The sequence below is a fragment of the Pieris napi genome, chromosome Z (genome assembly GCF_905475465.1).
Source record: "Pieris napi chromosome Z, ilPieNapi1.2, whole genome shotgun sequence".
Lineage (NCBI taxonomy): Eukaryota > Metazoa > Arthropoda > Insecta > Lepidoptera > Pieridae > Pieris > Pieris napi.
In genome coordinates this window covers 2,764,833-2,782,238 of record NC_062259.1, presented here as the reverse complement: position 1 = coordinate 2,782,238, position 17,406 = coordinate 2,764,833, and the positions used below count along the sequence as shown (strand labels likewise).

General features: G+C 34.7%; 1 long non-coding RNA gene across 1 annotated transcript; it reads left to right on the top strand.

Annotated features, from left to right (window-relative positions):
• Nucleotides 1-31: 31 nt before the first annotated feature.
• On the top strand, nt 32-2,025 carry LOC125062626. Its single transcript, XR_007119300.1, has 2 exons — nt 32-318; nt 626-2,025. It is a non-coding gene; the product is annotated as an uncharacterized LOC125062626 (long non-coding RNA).
• The last annotated feature ends 15,381 nt before the right edge of the window (nt 2,026-17,406 follow it).

Below are 17,406 nucleotides of genomic sequence, written 5' to 3'. Positions count from 1 at the left end.
TAAACCATATTATAGAGTCTGGCTAATGAAAGAAGATAATGGAGGAGAAAACGCAAAGCTAATTGAAGATGTCGCTATCATCGCTTGACCCATAATAATACGCTGTCAGTTTTCAGCAATGGAGGTGAAAACTGCCAAACTTTGCCACTAGTTGCGCTGGTATCGCTTAACCCATAACAAAATATGCAAACAAACGTGAAATCCCCTACTTAATTATTATAACACAAGATAAAACATTTTGGAAGTGAAACTCTGTATCGGCGTTGGAAAAAAAATTACGTTACGTGACGCCGTGAAAAGAAAAGGTGGTCTGAAAAGGTGGGAGCTTGTACTTTATTGTTTATCAGAATGCCAAATCATAAAATGACTGCTTCACGACTGATTTGAGAGAGACCGCCGATGCGAAAACCGCTGTGTGAGTTCGTGAAGTGAGTTACAGAATCGCAGGGCTGGTTTAAATAATTTTTTTATCGAAATGGATGTAGTATGGAGTAGTGGTACAAAAACAAGACCACGACGAGGACGTACCCGAATTACAAAATCAGCTTCTGAGTGACATTCTACATCAATTTGGATGGAAATTTTAGCTAAAAACCTATTTACTACCTATTTTTTTCTGTTCCAGGTATGCGGAGACTGATCCACTTGCATGTAATTTGTAAAAAGACTGTACTCATGGCTCAAAAAGTGTATTCAAATGCGTTAAGCCCTTCCTTACTACTTAAAAAAAGAAGGCGTTTTTTGCTATCAAAAAAAATTGCTATCAAAGTAGCACAAGATACTTACCTAACAAGATTGGTTTCTTCATGCAATCCCCAAAGGATCTACTCGGAAACCTTTATGATAATAACAATAATAACCTTGGTGATAATTTTTGTTTCATTTTGAAAGTTAGACAAAAATATCTGTATTATCAAAACGTAACTTTTCCAGAAGTTTTTATCAAAACCATGCTTTTCCAAAAATGTTTAATCAAAACCTCACATTTCCAAAGTATTGGCTAATATTCTCATAAATTTTAACAGTAATTTGGTACATAGGTTGACTGAAACACTTTGTTTAATATGACATAATTAAAACAATGCTGTAGTAATAATTTGTTAGCTATTTTACATTTTGCTGTTTTCCTTAAAGTTAGAAAAAGTGGAAAAGTGAGGTTTTGTTCTTCACCTCTTCAATTAGATTCAACAGATCATCAGTTATCTTATGTCGTAGGGATTTTCTAATTATTTAATATTGTGGTTGTGAGAAATGCTCATTTTTAAATTATATATCGATTAAGCACTATCCTAAATTATTCATTAAGAAATAGGAAACTCCTGATGAGACTCATAAATAAGAAATATTTAAGTTTAATAAGTTAGTTTTATTATTACAGTTGTTATGCTATTTTAAACAACTTAAATAATTTCTTTGCCAAAAAAAAACACCATCAAGAAAAAAAATTACATTAGATGATTTTGGTCTTTTCATTGTCCTAAATAATACGGACTTGAAGGAAACTCTTAGCCGAATTAAATAGACAGAAATTTTCACTGTGGTCAAATCACTCAAATATAATTTGTCACAAAAGTTTTCCATGTTAAAAAATGTGGTTCAAAAAGGAATCATGAAAAGACATAATTGTAACCTGGATATTAAGGTACTTAAACATTATGAGTGAAATCTAGTATGTGTATGTAGGTGGACCTGTTGATTTTCTAATGAATTTATATAGTCTTGGTTTATTTTTATTTTGGAGATTTATAGACCAAGAGCCAAATAATATTGTTAATTTGACTGAGACCTTTATATCTATCTTTGTTGAAAACTGGTAAAAACAGTGAACATATTGACCACCTTGAAGATAGGGTCTTGGGATAGAGATTGATGTGTGACGCTGAATTGATAAAATGATGATTGATTTACATAATGAGTCAGATACTGAATCTGACAGATACAAAATTCAAGTTCTTCTGATTCAGATGAATAAGACTTTCACACACTTTCATCACAGTTATTCCAAATAAATATTATAAATTCAAATTGCAGTTTTTAATTCTAATATTACATGGCACAGTTTGATAACCAAATAAATTTTTGTATAAATAAGTAATATTATTGTATTACAAAAAATTTAAATTTACGTAGGTACTTTATTACAATTCAATACTTTACTTTGCATTTGAATTACGAAAATAGATAGCAATTTTAAGCTCCTAATACTAACTTAACAGCGCAAGATAAAACAAATGTAAGGAGAATATATACTTGTGGTTTATTTAATACCAAAGATAGTAGATCTATAACTTAACGAGTATTTAATAGTCAAGTATAATAGAGATTTCATAATCATTATTATTAACTTGTTAATGAAAAATGCTTGAATACAGGCACTGGTTGGTACGGCTTTTAGTTACTTACAGACCCTTAACAAAGTATACTAAGGTCGAAATTAGACGGCTGATCTAACAAACTAATGTATGACTAACTTATGAATTTAAAGCAATTCAGGTAGTGCTTATACTATATGAACTTCTCATGTTTCTTCTCGTTTACTGTTTTGTTCTTGTCTTAAATCTGTCCCTAAGTACATTCTCTGTCATATTTCATCATTACAAAGAACATGTACGTGTCAATAAAACTAATAAATAATCTCAGCATAATAAGTCTCGCTAAATCATTATATTATATTAGTTTCAATATATACTAGAAGAAACGTAGACAAATAATTGAAAACAAATGTCGTATAAGTGTACTAGGTGTCGCGCTGTGCGCTGCGCCGCCCGCGTCCACGAGATGGCGTTTTACGTGGTAATGGGTCATGTTGCCCATTTATTAGAGGAAAAGGTCAAATCCCCATAAGGAAGGACATAATAATTTAGAAAAATACCTGTTGGTTATCAGGCTTTCGACACTTAATTACTCCTAGCAAATAACAGAATGATAATCTAATTCTTGAAACTCCTACTCATAAAACTGAATTCTATCACTCCTCCTTTAGTGCTAAGTATCCTGCAATGGAATTCTTTACCTAATGATAAAAATCTTTTTTTTGATCATTATTCTTCTGCCTCGTAATTAGCTACTACTTATATAGGTATATTAATTGTGACTCAATTAACCCTTGGATTTACATTTCTGTTTATACATATTATTTATTTTTTATTTAGTTTTTCCTTTATTTTAGTTATAGGTTATATGTTATTTTTGTTAATTATTTATGCACTTGTACTTTACCCTCTGTAGGTGTTTCTTTTCTATTGTTACATATTAAGGTTGCCTGGAAGATATCGCTTGTTAGCGATAAGGCCGCCCGTTGCCTACTAACTTATGTAATCTGCTTTTTTATATGTATGTTTTTGTATAAGGTAACGAAGTGTAAATAAATAAATAAAACTTATGTCGAAGGTGCGGTGCACTGTGCAACGAGTTGGAACTTGGAATCGGTGTATGTGTATACTGTATAACAATAGATTAACATCACTAGGAAGGATAGGATTTCTCGATGGGCATTTTTTTATAGGACGGTGTAACGCCCTGTTCTTTGATTTTATAAAAGGAGCAAGGGCAAGAGGGTCACTGAATCAAATCAAAATCATTTATTCATATCGGTAACACAATATACGCTTATGAACGTAAAAAAAGGAAATACTTTAATATGTATTAAATAAGCTTATATATAGCATTTAGTAATGCTTCTAATTTTACATTTACATTTTTCTCAAAGAACGGAAGAGAAATGGCAAATAACTACAATAATATCCCCGCCACTCTTTTAAATCGCCAAGTATTTTGTTTTAATGTTAAGTGATATTGCCGCCCTATTAATAAGAGTATGGTTTGATGTTCGGACTAGGTTGAGGACATTGGGAAAGACCTGAAACTTTTATACTTTTTCTCTAGAGATGCCAACGGTCTCTCGGTGCAAAGCCGTAAGAGATAAAATTAAGCTTTCTAACAGAAGCTGTAAAAAATTTAAAGCAATTAATAAGAATAGCGATAAAAATAAAAATGCAAATATGCCATACAAAGTCAAATTTATGTTTGGATCGAGCTAAAAATTTGCATAGCACTATAAATCTAAATAGCGAAAAATTAAGTTTTTGGCAGTCCAATTTTCATACAACTCGTATTCCACCGGTCTGCAAAAACGGTAGCAATTGGAATAATGGCGCCAAAGACAAAACTACTCAGAAACTTGGGACTATTTGAGAGATGTTGAGAGATATTGGCTTTTATTCAAAAAACGGAATACCTTTTTCGCGTTTTATCGTATTGAGCATTTAATCGGTATGTTAGGGCGTTGAAACTTGTATTGCTAATGGGGATTTTTAATATTCGTAGGGGAAACTGTTATAATTTTGACATGACGGTTGAGGTTGGCTTGCGGTGCGGTTACGCCAGCTGCGAAGCAGCGAACTGCACCTTTTTCCTCAACTGGAGGATATTTCCGAACGAGAAATGAAATTTGTCTGTTAATTTTAAAGTCGTTCTATCTCCAATATTGCTTTTGCATAATTTTTAATTGTTACTGGCACTACACAGTACATACATACTTTCAGTATTTCGACAGTATTGGCTGGCAGTACTGCCATTCGAGCTGTGAAGTAGCAAAGCGCACCTATTACAACTATATAATAAGTATATTGCCGATTGCGAAAACACTTTCTTCGGAATATCTTGCTTAAGTGTTTCAATTTTTTTTTGCCAACACAAACTGAATTGTTTGCTATGCATAAAAACTGTGGATCTCCCATCTGGTCGAAAATATAGGTAAAAGTTATGAAATCTGGATTTTACATCCCTGGAGATCAAAGTCAAAATCATTTATTCATGAAGGTAACCCGTTGTACACTTATGAATGTCAAAAAAGCTTCTAATTTAAATGCTTCTCATTTTACATTTATTGCCAGATTTCAAATCAAGGGCGTAGAACGGAAGAGAAGAACTGGAAATAAACTTTCCGCCACTCTTTTTAATCGCCAAGTTTTTTGTTTTACACAACGTTTCCATATGACATCTTAAGTAATAAATAATAATAAAATAAATAAAAAACAAAGATTTCTCCTCTATCAGCAGGAGGCATGGTGAAATAGGAGCACGCACTTACATTCTCGGTGTCATTGAATTGTCCGAATTGTCGATAATTTTATGGAATTGATAAGGCTAGAGAAAAGATTTGTCTAAAAAATAAAAACAAAAATTTAAGGGTGGGACCACCCTTAACATTTAGGGGGATGAAAAAAAGATGTTTTCCGATTCTCAGACTTACTGAATATCCATAAAAAAATTCATAAGAATCGGTTGAGCCGTTTCGCAGGATTATGGTAACTAACATTGTGACACGAGAATTTTATATATTAGATTTAAGCTCACAAGCGCAGACTTGACGTGACCGAGGACAAAGTCTTAGGTACTCATCGTAACCAATTTTCAAAGCCTATATTTGTCCTATAGTATGTAAAATATAACATGGGGAGATTCAAAGAATTGTACATCTAAATTGACGCTCTGAGCGTACAAGGTTAAAACAAAAAGCCTGCAAGCGTTTTAGCGGCAAGGTCGTTAGTAATGCAAATAGAGCAGGCCTCATCACCTCGCTTTTCGGTGCATATTTTGTAGTAAGTATACATCACCAGATAGGTATAAATCACCAATACCCAGTACAAAAAAAAACATAAAACATTGGCAATATATTTTTTTTATAATAGATAAGCTGTTAACGCTTATGGGGTATACCCGGAGGCCTGGGGTTAGATTCCTTGCGAATCAACCTGACGTAACTTATTTTTAATTCGGGTTAGGGAGCTTTCAAGTATTACGTCACGCAATTTTTGGAGATTATTGACCCCCCATTTAACGCGCCGTAACGTTTTTCTGTAAGTATAGTAAAACGTTTCTTGACCACCTAGTGACTCTTTATAGTTAAAAGTTTACCATTATGTGGTGTAAAATACTGGAATGTCGAAAATAATAATGACAGTAACGCGTAATTCAATCCCCGTCACGCATCGTAACGTTTTATAAAAGGAGCCCCCCCCCCCCTAAATTCGTTACGTAATACTTGAACGCTCCCTTAGTAGGTACAGAAGACATCGGCCTAGGTGATCAAAATACCGTCATAGATATCATTGATACGACCAAATAACAATGACAATATTTATTGGTGCATTTATTAAATTAGGTAACATTTAATTAGGTTCAACACTTTTAAGCCATTGTTTGCTACAAGAATATGTTCTCGTAGAATAACTTACCTAGATGAGTTTATGAAATGGTGAATGTAAATAAGCAAATTGGTAGACACGCGACTGACACGCGAGCATTGTGGAGTCACAATAGGGCTGGTGCATGGAGGCGATCGCTTCCTTCCTCCGCCGCCCACCTTAACACTGTTATGACGGCCCACTAGTTTTTCGAGGGCTCTACCGACTTGATTCGATTGCGGTTCGGTTTTCATGACCTAGCATGGACACGGGCTTTAAATAATTTGAATTAACGTGTATTTCATTATAAATAAATAGATGTGGCGCTACAACCTCTTTAGGTCTTGGCCTCAGATTTGTGAATCTGTTTCATGATCATTTTTTAAATCTTATAGGCAAGTAGGTGATCAACCTCCAGTGACACACGCCGTCGACTTTTTGGGTCTAAGACATGTCGGTTTCCTCACGATGTTTTCCTTCACCGTTCGAGCAAATGTTAAATGCGTACATAGAAAGAAAGTCCATTGGTGCACAGCCGGGGATAGAACCTACGACCTCAGGTATGAGAGTCGCACGCGAAGCCACTAGGCCAACACTGCTCCTTACATTTCATTAATGTAACAAGAAACAATAATAACCTTAAAATATAATAACTAAAATATATTAAAAGGAGTCCCTTTAGCCTAGGTTCCGAAGATACTGGCAGCATTCCCCCTTTCAATAGCTAGACTAATTCTTTGTCCGAGGTAGCTGCCAGCTCTTCGGTCTCCTGTGATGTCGACTAACCTTTTTGCTATTTCCTTTTAAAAAAAGTTAAGTTTTATTTCATTAAGTTACTGTCTTATTCGATCAATAGAACTCAAGAACAGAGTGTCTTCCCTTTTATAGAGACTGTAAGTCGTGTTATTGGACAATTTCTTATGTAAAAATCCTTATTAGTAAACTAGGTTAGACTTATGTTACTTATTAATCTTAAATTAGGCTAGATTGTATTGTTCCATGATGTCTTACTTAATACACATGTATTAAAATAAATAATAGATTGGGGGGTTGCTCGGCACAGAGCGCCCCACGCTTTTTCACAATAATACCAGTATTTTTTGTTCATTACCATTTTCAGCCTAAATTAGGAATTATTTTTCACGTTTTAGTTTGATGTGCTATAAAAGCGTGTGTTCTAGTATTTTTTAATTATTATTTTAGTTAAAAAAAATTTTTTTTTTCATTTTTTTTTTCGGATTATTGCATTGTCATCGACCTATGACAGATGCGCACAGTTTGAATTAAATCTGTCCGTTAAAAGTGGGTCAAAATCGAGTCCGAAGGAGTCGGTTACATACATACATACATACATACAGGTGAAGCTAATATAAAGCGTGTAAAAAAGTTATTGTATATAGAAAATATTGGTAAGTGCCAAAACTGAATTTTGTAACATCAAAGCAAAAAGGGATTTCGTGTATTTACTCTGAGAAGCAGACGCCGCCACGCCCCCGCGTACTTGTCTTTGAGAAAAAATTCCGTATGTCCCCGAAAACTTTTTCGGAATCCCCTCCATTGGCATATCACATACATAATAAGTAGATTGATAGAACTTAAAACTTTCTTCAACAATCCACCTCTTATTTGGTTGGAGATTACGATTAATACACCCAATAAAATGATAAGCAATTTAAAGTGTCGACTATACCTACTTACACAAAAAGAAATATCTCTTGTTGTATGTTTAAACTCGTTGTCAACAATTTTGTTGTCTTAGGAATGTCGACAAAATTAAGCACGCGAGGCGATGTGGCTAAACTGAAATACGTTGGACAGAATTATATGTGCTGATACAAAAATTGTTTTAAACAACGAAATTGTTGACGCCATTATTGTTTACACGCTTTACTTAAAAACAATTAAAAGACTCATTTACTCTATCCTTAGCTTGAGTAAAATAAATATTTTATGATAAATATAACAATAATGTAATATATAAATATCTCGTGTCACAATGTTCGTTCCCATACTACGAAACGGCTGGACCGATTCTTATGAATTTTTTATACATATTAAGACTGAGATTCGGCTACTATCTATCTTTCAAACCCCTAAGTGCTTAGGGGAGTCCACCCAAAAAGAAAAAAAAAATTTTAAGTTTTTTTTTTGTTTTTTTTTTTATCATACAGCATACATAAATAGATACTCTAATTTAACGATCAACCCCTATTTTTTATTATTTTTAGATAATTATATTTATTGAACTAACAAAATGTTTCCTACAAAGAATATACATGGCAAAACAAACGTTTGCCGGATCAGCTAGTAACATATAATATTATATTTATATAGAATCGCATAACTATCATAATACTTATGTTTAACCAGACGACAACAGCATTTCACCGATCAACTAAACCTCGATAAAATTTATTTGCTGATAATGATGCACGTCTCACACTGCCCGCTACTATAGCTAAATATCTTGATACTTGTGTCATTAAAACTTGTATTATAAAAAGTCTATAGGTCGTACTGTTTCATCAGAGTATACTTTTATTTCTATCTAATTCTTTTATAGTAAGGAAAGGCAGAGATAGATATAATTTAATCTTCAAATCAGATTTTAAGAAGAAATTTTTGCGTAAGCGATCTTGCTCTCGAACCCAACACAGACAAAGATTGAAGAAAGAAGATTAGTTTTCGTAGAATATTTCGTCATGATCGTAGAACAATGTCGGATTTGAAAAAAATCCTAAATCATTGACTAAATATTACGGCTACATTTAAAAAAAATCCATGTGTTTTAAATTTCAAATTAATCAATCGGTAAAGTGACGGATTTAATAGAAACATGTGATTTTTCTATAAAACTGTGTAATTTAATGTTATTATTTTTATTTCGTTTCAAAACAAACCCTTTTGTTTGCTAGTATGCCAATTTTCATAATAACAGAATATGAATTAAAATAGTTATGACAAAAACTAACATGATTATATAATTTTGAAATGGCTGCCCTGTAAAGTTTACTATTTGTCAGATCCGTCACTATTCTACGACAAGCGTTTCAAGTATCAATCGGATCGCAGTGCGGTATAGTGAAAAACACAGTGAGCAGTGATTACAGGCCTAATTCGATAAATACGCACCCCCGCTCTCCGCAGCTTCCCCGGCACCCCACACAGACACACCCCACACATCATACAAGCCCTCACACGGCTTTCTTTAAACGAATCATCCGAATTATACAACTGATGAATTGCACAAATGAGCAGGGGTCCGGCTTGACTTATCGCGTCTTGTTTATGTCATACCTATTACCTAGTTGTAATTTTACGTGTTCCCACTTTCCAGTTACCTGTCCGTCAATTGCTCGTTATCAGGGCCTAATAATACTCATTTCCTTCCCTATATGTGCTAAATAGGCGTTGGTCATATATCATTAATTTAAGTTTAACAAAAACATTTAAAGTTAATTGATAGTATTTTTACACAAATCATAAATTTAATTTAAAATCATTTATACATTTAGGTAACACATGTACAGTTATGAATTATATTACAGAAGTACATATTAAATGCTTCTAATTTTACATTTACAGCCAGTTCTCAAATCAAGGCCGTACGAGTAGAACGGACGAGAAGAACTGGCAATCAACTCTCCGCCACTCTTTTTAATTGCCATTGTTTTACAAAATGTTAGTAACCATTCCACCATGTTCCACATGACATCTTTAAGTAATTAACTATAATAATAAAGTAAAACAAAATATATTAAAGAAAAAGCTCTGTAGGTCTGGGCCTCAGATTTCTGAATCTGTTTCATGATCATTTTTCAATCTAATCGGCAAGTAGGTGATCAGCCTCCAATGCCTGACACACGCCATCGACTTTGGGTCTAAGATATGTCGGTTTCCTCACGATGTTTTCCTTCACCGTTCGAGCGAATGTTAACAGCGCACATAGAAAGAAAACCCATTGGTGCACAGCCGGGATTCGAACCTACGACCTCATGGATGAAGGTCGCACGCTGTACCCACTATCGGATATTAGGATAGAATTATCTCTCTCGAATAGCCCTATATTCACCACGGGCGCGGTGCACCCAAATAAATCTTATTCTAATGCGTGACGCAGTGCGTTTTAGGATATAAGTATCCTTACGATAATTGTGGCGTAAGCACATTAAATCATATAATGCGTATTCGTCCTCATTAGCTCTTAATGGCACGCACTAAGAGGCAAAGTTCTCCGTTCGGCGCCCCGTGTAACCCTGTTGTGTTGGCTATTGGTGGGCAGCGAGGTGCGAAGTCGCGTGTCAACAAATCGCTCTCACGCAACTCATTCTATCGACGAATGAGTGAATCGTGAATAGAATGAGCGAAAATTGCAATTCGCAGCCACTGATTGTACGCCTTTGATCATTACGCGAACAAATGATAGCCTTGCCTGAGGTTATCACTTTGAATAAATTCGTATAATGACGCTACGTTTTGCTTTGGTATTTACATTTCATCAACAACGCGTGATTAGCTCTCCGCTCGATATACCGTACATGCTTAACTTGTTATACAACCCTTTGCCGCTTTACCATCTGAAATACACACCGGTCATAGGTCTCATGGTTACAAGTTAATTCATAATTTCTAAGATTTACAATCTCACCTTAATCTTTAATCTAAAAAAATGTCACCGTTCTAATTGAAGTGTTGTGATCTTTTGTTTTGCAAAGTGCTACTTAAGCCGGACGCGCCGAGTCAGATGCTTGCAAAAACCGAATAAACTTCATTCAGTATAATTGATTGCAATCAGGTTTTCATTCAAGGCACGTTCGGTCCGATCCTGATACCGAAATAAACATCGGTAAAGACGCTTTGGCGAGGGAGGCTTTCCGAGCGGAGGGGGCAGCGGGTGGCGGAGTGCGAGGGGGGCCTGCAGATTAGATTACCTGCCCCCGTGCGCTGCAAACAGTTCGTTACGCTTACCAGTAACGAATTCACTAACTTTACAATTTTCCTCTCGCCCAATATTTACCGAACGAAGTACGACGCCTGAATCTAATAAGTGTGACATTATATTTTCTTACAGTCCGTAGCTCAATTAATTATATCAATAAATATATATGATTACTAGCTGACCCGCCAAAAAAAGTTGTTTTGCCATGTATATCATTTATAAAAAATAGGGGTTGATCGTAGAGGTGTGAAAATTAGGGGTTGTATATATTTTTTAATGCTGTATCATAAAAAAATAAAAATTTATCTGAAATTAAAAAAAAAGTTAGGAGTGGAGTACCCTTAACATTTAGAGGGATGAAAAATAGATGTTGTCCGATTCTCAGTTATACCCAATATGCACACAAAATTTCATGAGAATCGGTCAAGCCGTTTCGGATGAGTTAAACCACAAACACCGCGACACAAGAATTTCATATATTAGATGATTTATTAAACGCTTTTATCTACCAGTCCCGGGTATGGTACATTCGAACCATTATTGTTTCGACGAATGAATTAATAAATGTGAAAATAGTTTTAATTAACTTTGAAGTTTTCAGTTAATATTAAATAATAATCTGTGGTTTGAATTAATATCAGAAGTGACAGCAAATCGAAACGTCACAGTTGATATTTTGAAGAATTACATTAGTATGAAAGTACATGATTACGAAATAGAACATTTTTGGTTTTATTCCCGTCGACATTTTTCAACGCTTAAAAGAACTCATGTCACAGTTTTCACAGCAACGTCTGAAGTGAGTATGTATCGGGTGTTTTTTTTTTTTTTTATTTGAAAGATAATCTTGTGGCAATACATTTTAAATATGACTGGCACTACGGCTGGCTCGTATATAGTCCAATCTGGACGTCCAATTTTCCCGTCCGTTGTTCCCGATTTTCATAAGCGAATTTTGTTTAGCGATGAAGCACACTTCTGGTTAAATGGCTACATCAACAAACAAAACTGCCGCATTTGGAGTGAAGCTAATCCTCAAGTGTATGTCGAAACACCGTTACATCCAGAAAAACTGACTGTTTGGTGCGCTTTATGGGCTGGTGGCAGCATTGGTCCATACTTCTTCAAAAACGATAATGGCCAGAATGTTAAAGTCAATGGTGATAGGTATAGAGACATGATTACTAACTTTTTCATTCCTGAATTGAACAATCATGATGTCCAAGAGCTGTGGTTTTAACAAGACGGCGCAACATGTCACACAGCTCGTGCCACAATCGATTTACTGAAAGACACCGCCTAATTTCACGTTTTTGACCTGTGAATTGGCCTCCAAGATCTTGTGATTTAACACCGCTAGATTATTTTCTGTGGGGCTATGTAAAGTCTTTGGTCTATGTGGATAAGCCACAAACGCTTGACCATTTGGAAGACAACATTCGCCGTGTTATTGCCGATATACGGCCACAAATGTTGAAAAAAGTCATCGAAAATCGACGTCCAGATTGGACTATATCCGAGCCAGCCGTGGCAGTCATATGCCAGAAATCATATTTAAAATGTATTGCCACAAGATTATCTTTCAAATAAAAAAAAAATCATGTCAGTCCAATAATCCATCGTTGTTTTATTGCAATTTAAAGTTCTATACCTCTAAAAAAAACACCCGATATATTGCAGCCTCCTTAATCACTATATTATAATGACACGTCTTCGCTTCTATTTCATAAATTATAATATTCTTGGTAACCCAAGAGTGAGTGAGTGAGTGAGAGAGCCAAATGGAATTTTAGTAGTCCGAACATCGAGTGAAGCCTGCCCGTTTGCCCGCTTGTCCTTTGATAAAACCGATTTCCATGCCATGCTGCTGATTATTTGTTGTCCTTTAATAAAGCACTGTATTAAACATAAGTAGTTTTGTATGTATACATCATCTAAATTTGGTTACAACACCACACTTTAACACGTATCACTTTACGAATTAAAAAAAAAACATTTATGTTAGTTTTTTTAAACTATTATTTTTTTTTATATTTTTTTTTTCGGATTATTGCATTGTCATGGATCTTTGACAGGTGCGCAAAATTTGAATAAAATCTGTCCGTTTAAAGTGGGTCAAAATCGAGTCCGAAGGAGTCGGTTACTTACATACATACATACAGGTGAAGCTAATATAAAGCTTGTAAAAATACCTTATCTACCAACGAGAGAGATTTTAGTTTTGCATTACATTAAAGTTATTTTTTTACAGCATTCTATTATTAGCAGAAAACATAGAAATTGGAATCGGTTAGTTATTTTTATATCTTTTTACGCTTAATAAATACTTGTTAAAAAGAAAAAGTTGCGCTACAACCTCTTTAGGTCTTGGCGTCAGATTTCTGAATCTGTTTCATGATCATTTTTCAATCTAATCGGCAAGTAGGTGATCAGCCTCCAGTGCCCGACACACGCCGTCGACTTTTTGGGTCTAAGACATGTCGGTTTCCTCACGATGTTTTCCTTCACCGTTCGAGCAAATGTTAAATGCGCACATAGAAAGAAATTCCATTGGTGCACAGCCGGGGTTCGAACACTCAACCTCAGGTATGTGAGTCACACGCTGAAGCCACTAGGCCAACACTGCTCTATTCTTCTTAAATTCTTGTTAACTCCATCAATTTTGTATGTTGGATCTCTACGTCTCTATTTTTATGTATTGGATTAGTTTCGGTACAAGGAATAAAAAAAAAACATGGCGATTAAAAAGAGTGGCGGAGAGTTTATTGCCAGTTCTTCTCTTCCGTTCTACGCCCTTGATTTGAGAACTGGCACTAAATGTTAAATTAGAAGCATTAATATGTATTTCTTTACTGACAAGTCATAAGTGTACAATGTGTTACCTACATGATTAAATGATTTTTGAATTTGAATATAGCGAATTTTAATGCAGGTGTATTGTGCTTGGTGGCGGTGATCCACCAATTGGGCGGATTCAGTCACAGTTTTGCCGCTTATCCCTTGGCGTTGATCGGCCTGGCCCTCTCCGCCGGTGGCCTGATATGCCAGACGTTCTCCATCATCAAGGTTTTGATGCCATTGAGAAGGGAGCTGAATAGTGTATAAATATTTTCATTTTCGTGACATTCTAAATATATATAACATTGTAACTGTCGTTGCGGCTTAATTTATTTGTAAATAGTACTTTTTGTATGTAATTAAAATGTTCTGTGATTTAGATAATTTACTGCGAACATTTTGCAGTTAAAAAAATTGTTCTTTATGAAATAGTGATATAACATAATTTACATTTCAAATGGTATATTTGTTTGCTGTAATGAATTCAATAATGAGAGAGTGGACGTGCTTCAAATGCAAAACTGAACGCAATGCACTGCTAATGAGCATACCGTGTTATATACTAAATACGATAAACCACAATCAATAGGCTTCTAATGAGTTGTGCAGGTCAGTGTTTACTCGTCACACGTTAAAGAACTTTAGCGTGACGTGTGAGCGATCATGGCGCCCGTTGTCACGTATATGGTGAGCCTCGAGCCTATAAAAGTCCTATCTTGGTCCAATAACATTTGAGACAGAACCTACTTTGGTATACCGTGAATGGGCGTGGAGGGCGGAGAGGGGAGGGCAATGTTGGCGCACTTCGCGATTTATGTCATCCGCCGTTAACAACGCGTTTAGCTGACGACAGATATATGGCTTCTCATATTTATGGCTGTTTGTTTGCGACTGAACATTTTCAGAGAATAAATATAAACTTCCTGCCGGTTATCTAAGCAACTTTATTTTTCAATTCAATGCAATTCTTGTTTATGACTTTTATTTATGCCAACTGGGCCGCCAGTGTCGTGTAGATGGAGAAGGCACGAAGGAGATTGATCGGTGAAAAAAATAAGTTAATTTTGAATATGCACCTAAAAAAATTGTTGAAATTCGATTGTTAATGTACAAATATGAATAATAACATTATTAAATACTATTTCCTATTTATAAATAATTTATAGATATATTACACTTTCTTTCTCTCTAATCAAATTAAAATATGTGTCTAAGTAAGCATAACATGACAAAGTAGTCTATGTAATGTAATTTCAATACTATATGTCATTTTGAAAAAAATAACCCCACTTTGAGTTATTTTGGACTTTTTCCGTTTCGTTTTTCTCATACGTCCTAAAAGCATGGTCTTCAGAGTACGAAGCGGCGAACACTCTAATAAGAAATTGATTTATAACTACAAAAGTCATTAAAATCCTCAGTCCTCCTCAGCTCGAATATTTCCAGTCAAAGATATTGTAGAAGTTAATTGAAAAAACGGGAGCGGCGATCGTGCGCGCCAATAAATCAGATTTAAGACCAGAATTATGTGTTGATTTTGGCTTCACTGAATCAAATACCTATATTTGAGCCGCATATTCTTATAACTTTTAAATGCATTATGTTTTTCTCCATTCCTTAAATCAAGAAGGTTGTTTCAAATTATATCTAATATATAAAATTCTCGTAAATACTCCTCCGAAACGGCTCGACTGATTCTTATGAAATTTTTTATGCATATTCAGTAAGTCTGAGAATCGGACAACATATATTTTTCATCCCCCTAAATGTTAAGGGTGCTCCCACCCCTAAATTTTAATTTTAATTTTTTTGACAAAACTTTTTGTTTTTTTATGACATTACATAGGTACAACCCTTAATTCAACACTCTTCTATGATAAACTCCTATTTTTTTTATTATAGTAGATAGTTATTTTTATTGAACTAAAATTTTTTTTCCTAGAAATTATATACATGGCAAAACGACGTTTGCCGGGTCAGCTAGTATTATATATTCATGTCTGTGATTATACTAAAACCTTAATTTGATGGATTTGCTTTCACTTAGTATTAGTTTTAGTAAAATAACGCACGCTTTAAAGAGTTATTGAAATCGCAAGTGTCATTTATTAAATAAAGATATTGCGGCTGCTCATGTTTCTAGATCCCCGATACATTGTGTCCCACTTTGATCCCCGGGGACACGGATTTAGGGGCAATAACAGCACAATTGAAAACGAGTAGTTCGATTAACAAGTCCCGAGAGACAGTTCAATTAAACAAAAACTGCTTCTGATATTCATTAATTGCTTGATTTGCATATCATTAAAATATATTGTAAAAATTCTACTTAGAGCAGTGTTGGCCTAGTGGCTTCAGCGTGCGACTCTCATCCCTGATATCGTAGGTTCGATAGCCTGTGCACCAGTGGACTTTCTTTCTATGTTTCATTCGCTCTAACGGTAAAGGAAAATCTGAGGAAACCGGCTCGCCTTAGACTCAAAAAGTTGATGACGTGTGTCAGGCAGAGAAGGCTGATCACCTGTAAGACAAATGAACATGAAATAGATTCAGAAATCTGAGGCCCAGATCTAAAAAGGTTGTAGCTACTGATTTTTTTTAATTCTACCATTTAGTGACCACTTAATTTATAATTAATTTTATGGTTGTTTGTATTAACACTGTTTATTGTATTTACTTGATCTCGCTGGTGTCCACATGTTATAGGGACGGCGCCGCTTATATTTTTGTATGTATGTCAATTTATATCATGTGTTTGTCCTAATTTTGTGGTCCAAATAAAAAAAGTGCGTGCGTACAAAGTAAACATGTCAGAAGTGAAACTTCTTTGGCAAACTAATTTTTAAGTCTTGTTCATATTTATACAAATCTAAAACTTTAGATTTCCGAGACTTAGAGGGAGGGAAAATGGAAGATATGTTAGGAATTTAATTGTCATTAAAATATTTAGTGTCGAAAATTGATACAAATAATGAACTTAATTTTTTAAATTTATTTCTTCGTTAATAAAAACATGTGACATTTTATTTTACAATTCGTCGTTTGAGATTTCAATAAATTATTTTTCATAATTATCTTTACGAAATTTTAATTTGAAAAAGAGAATTTCTATAGGTAGTTCACCCTTCTCACACTCTATCAATCTGTCTCAATCGCTCTCTTCCTTTCCTTTGACAAAAACGCTGCACATCTTCGTGACGTTCCGAAAAATTTTACCCTCATGCGCCTAAAGAAGTTTTACTAATAAAAAATAATTATTTTCCGGCACGATATGTTTAATCTGTCTCTACAATACAGTCAGTGCATTCATCTACCTAAGGTTAAAACAGCAGACTTGTTCTTTTTGAGCAATTCCTTTTAAGCTTTGAATTTTTATTGCGATCTGAGAATATTGTGTGCGTAAAGGGTGCGCCATCGGGGCGTGTGGTCGTAGGGGTAATC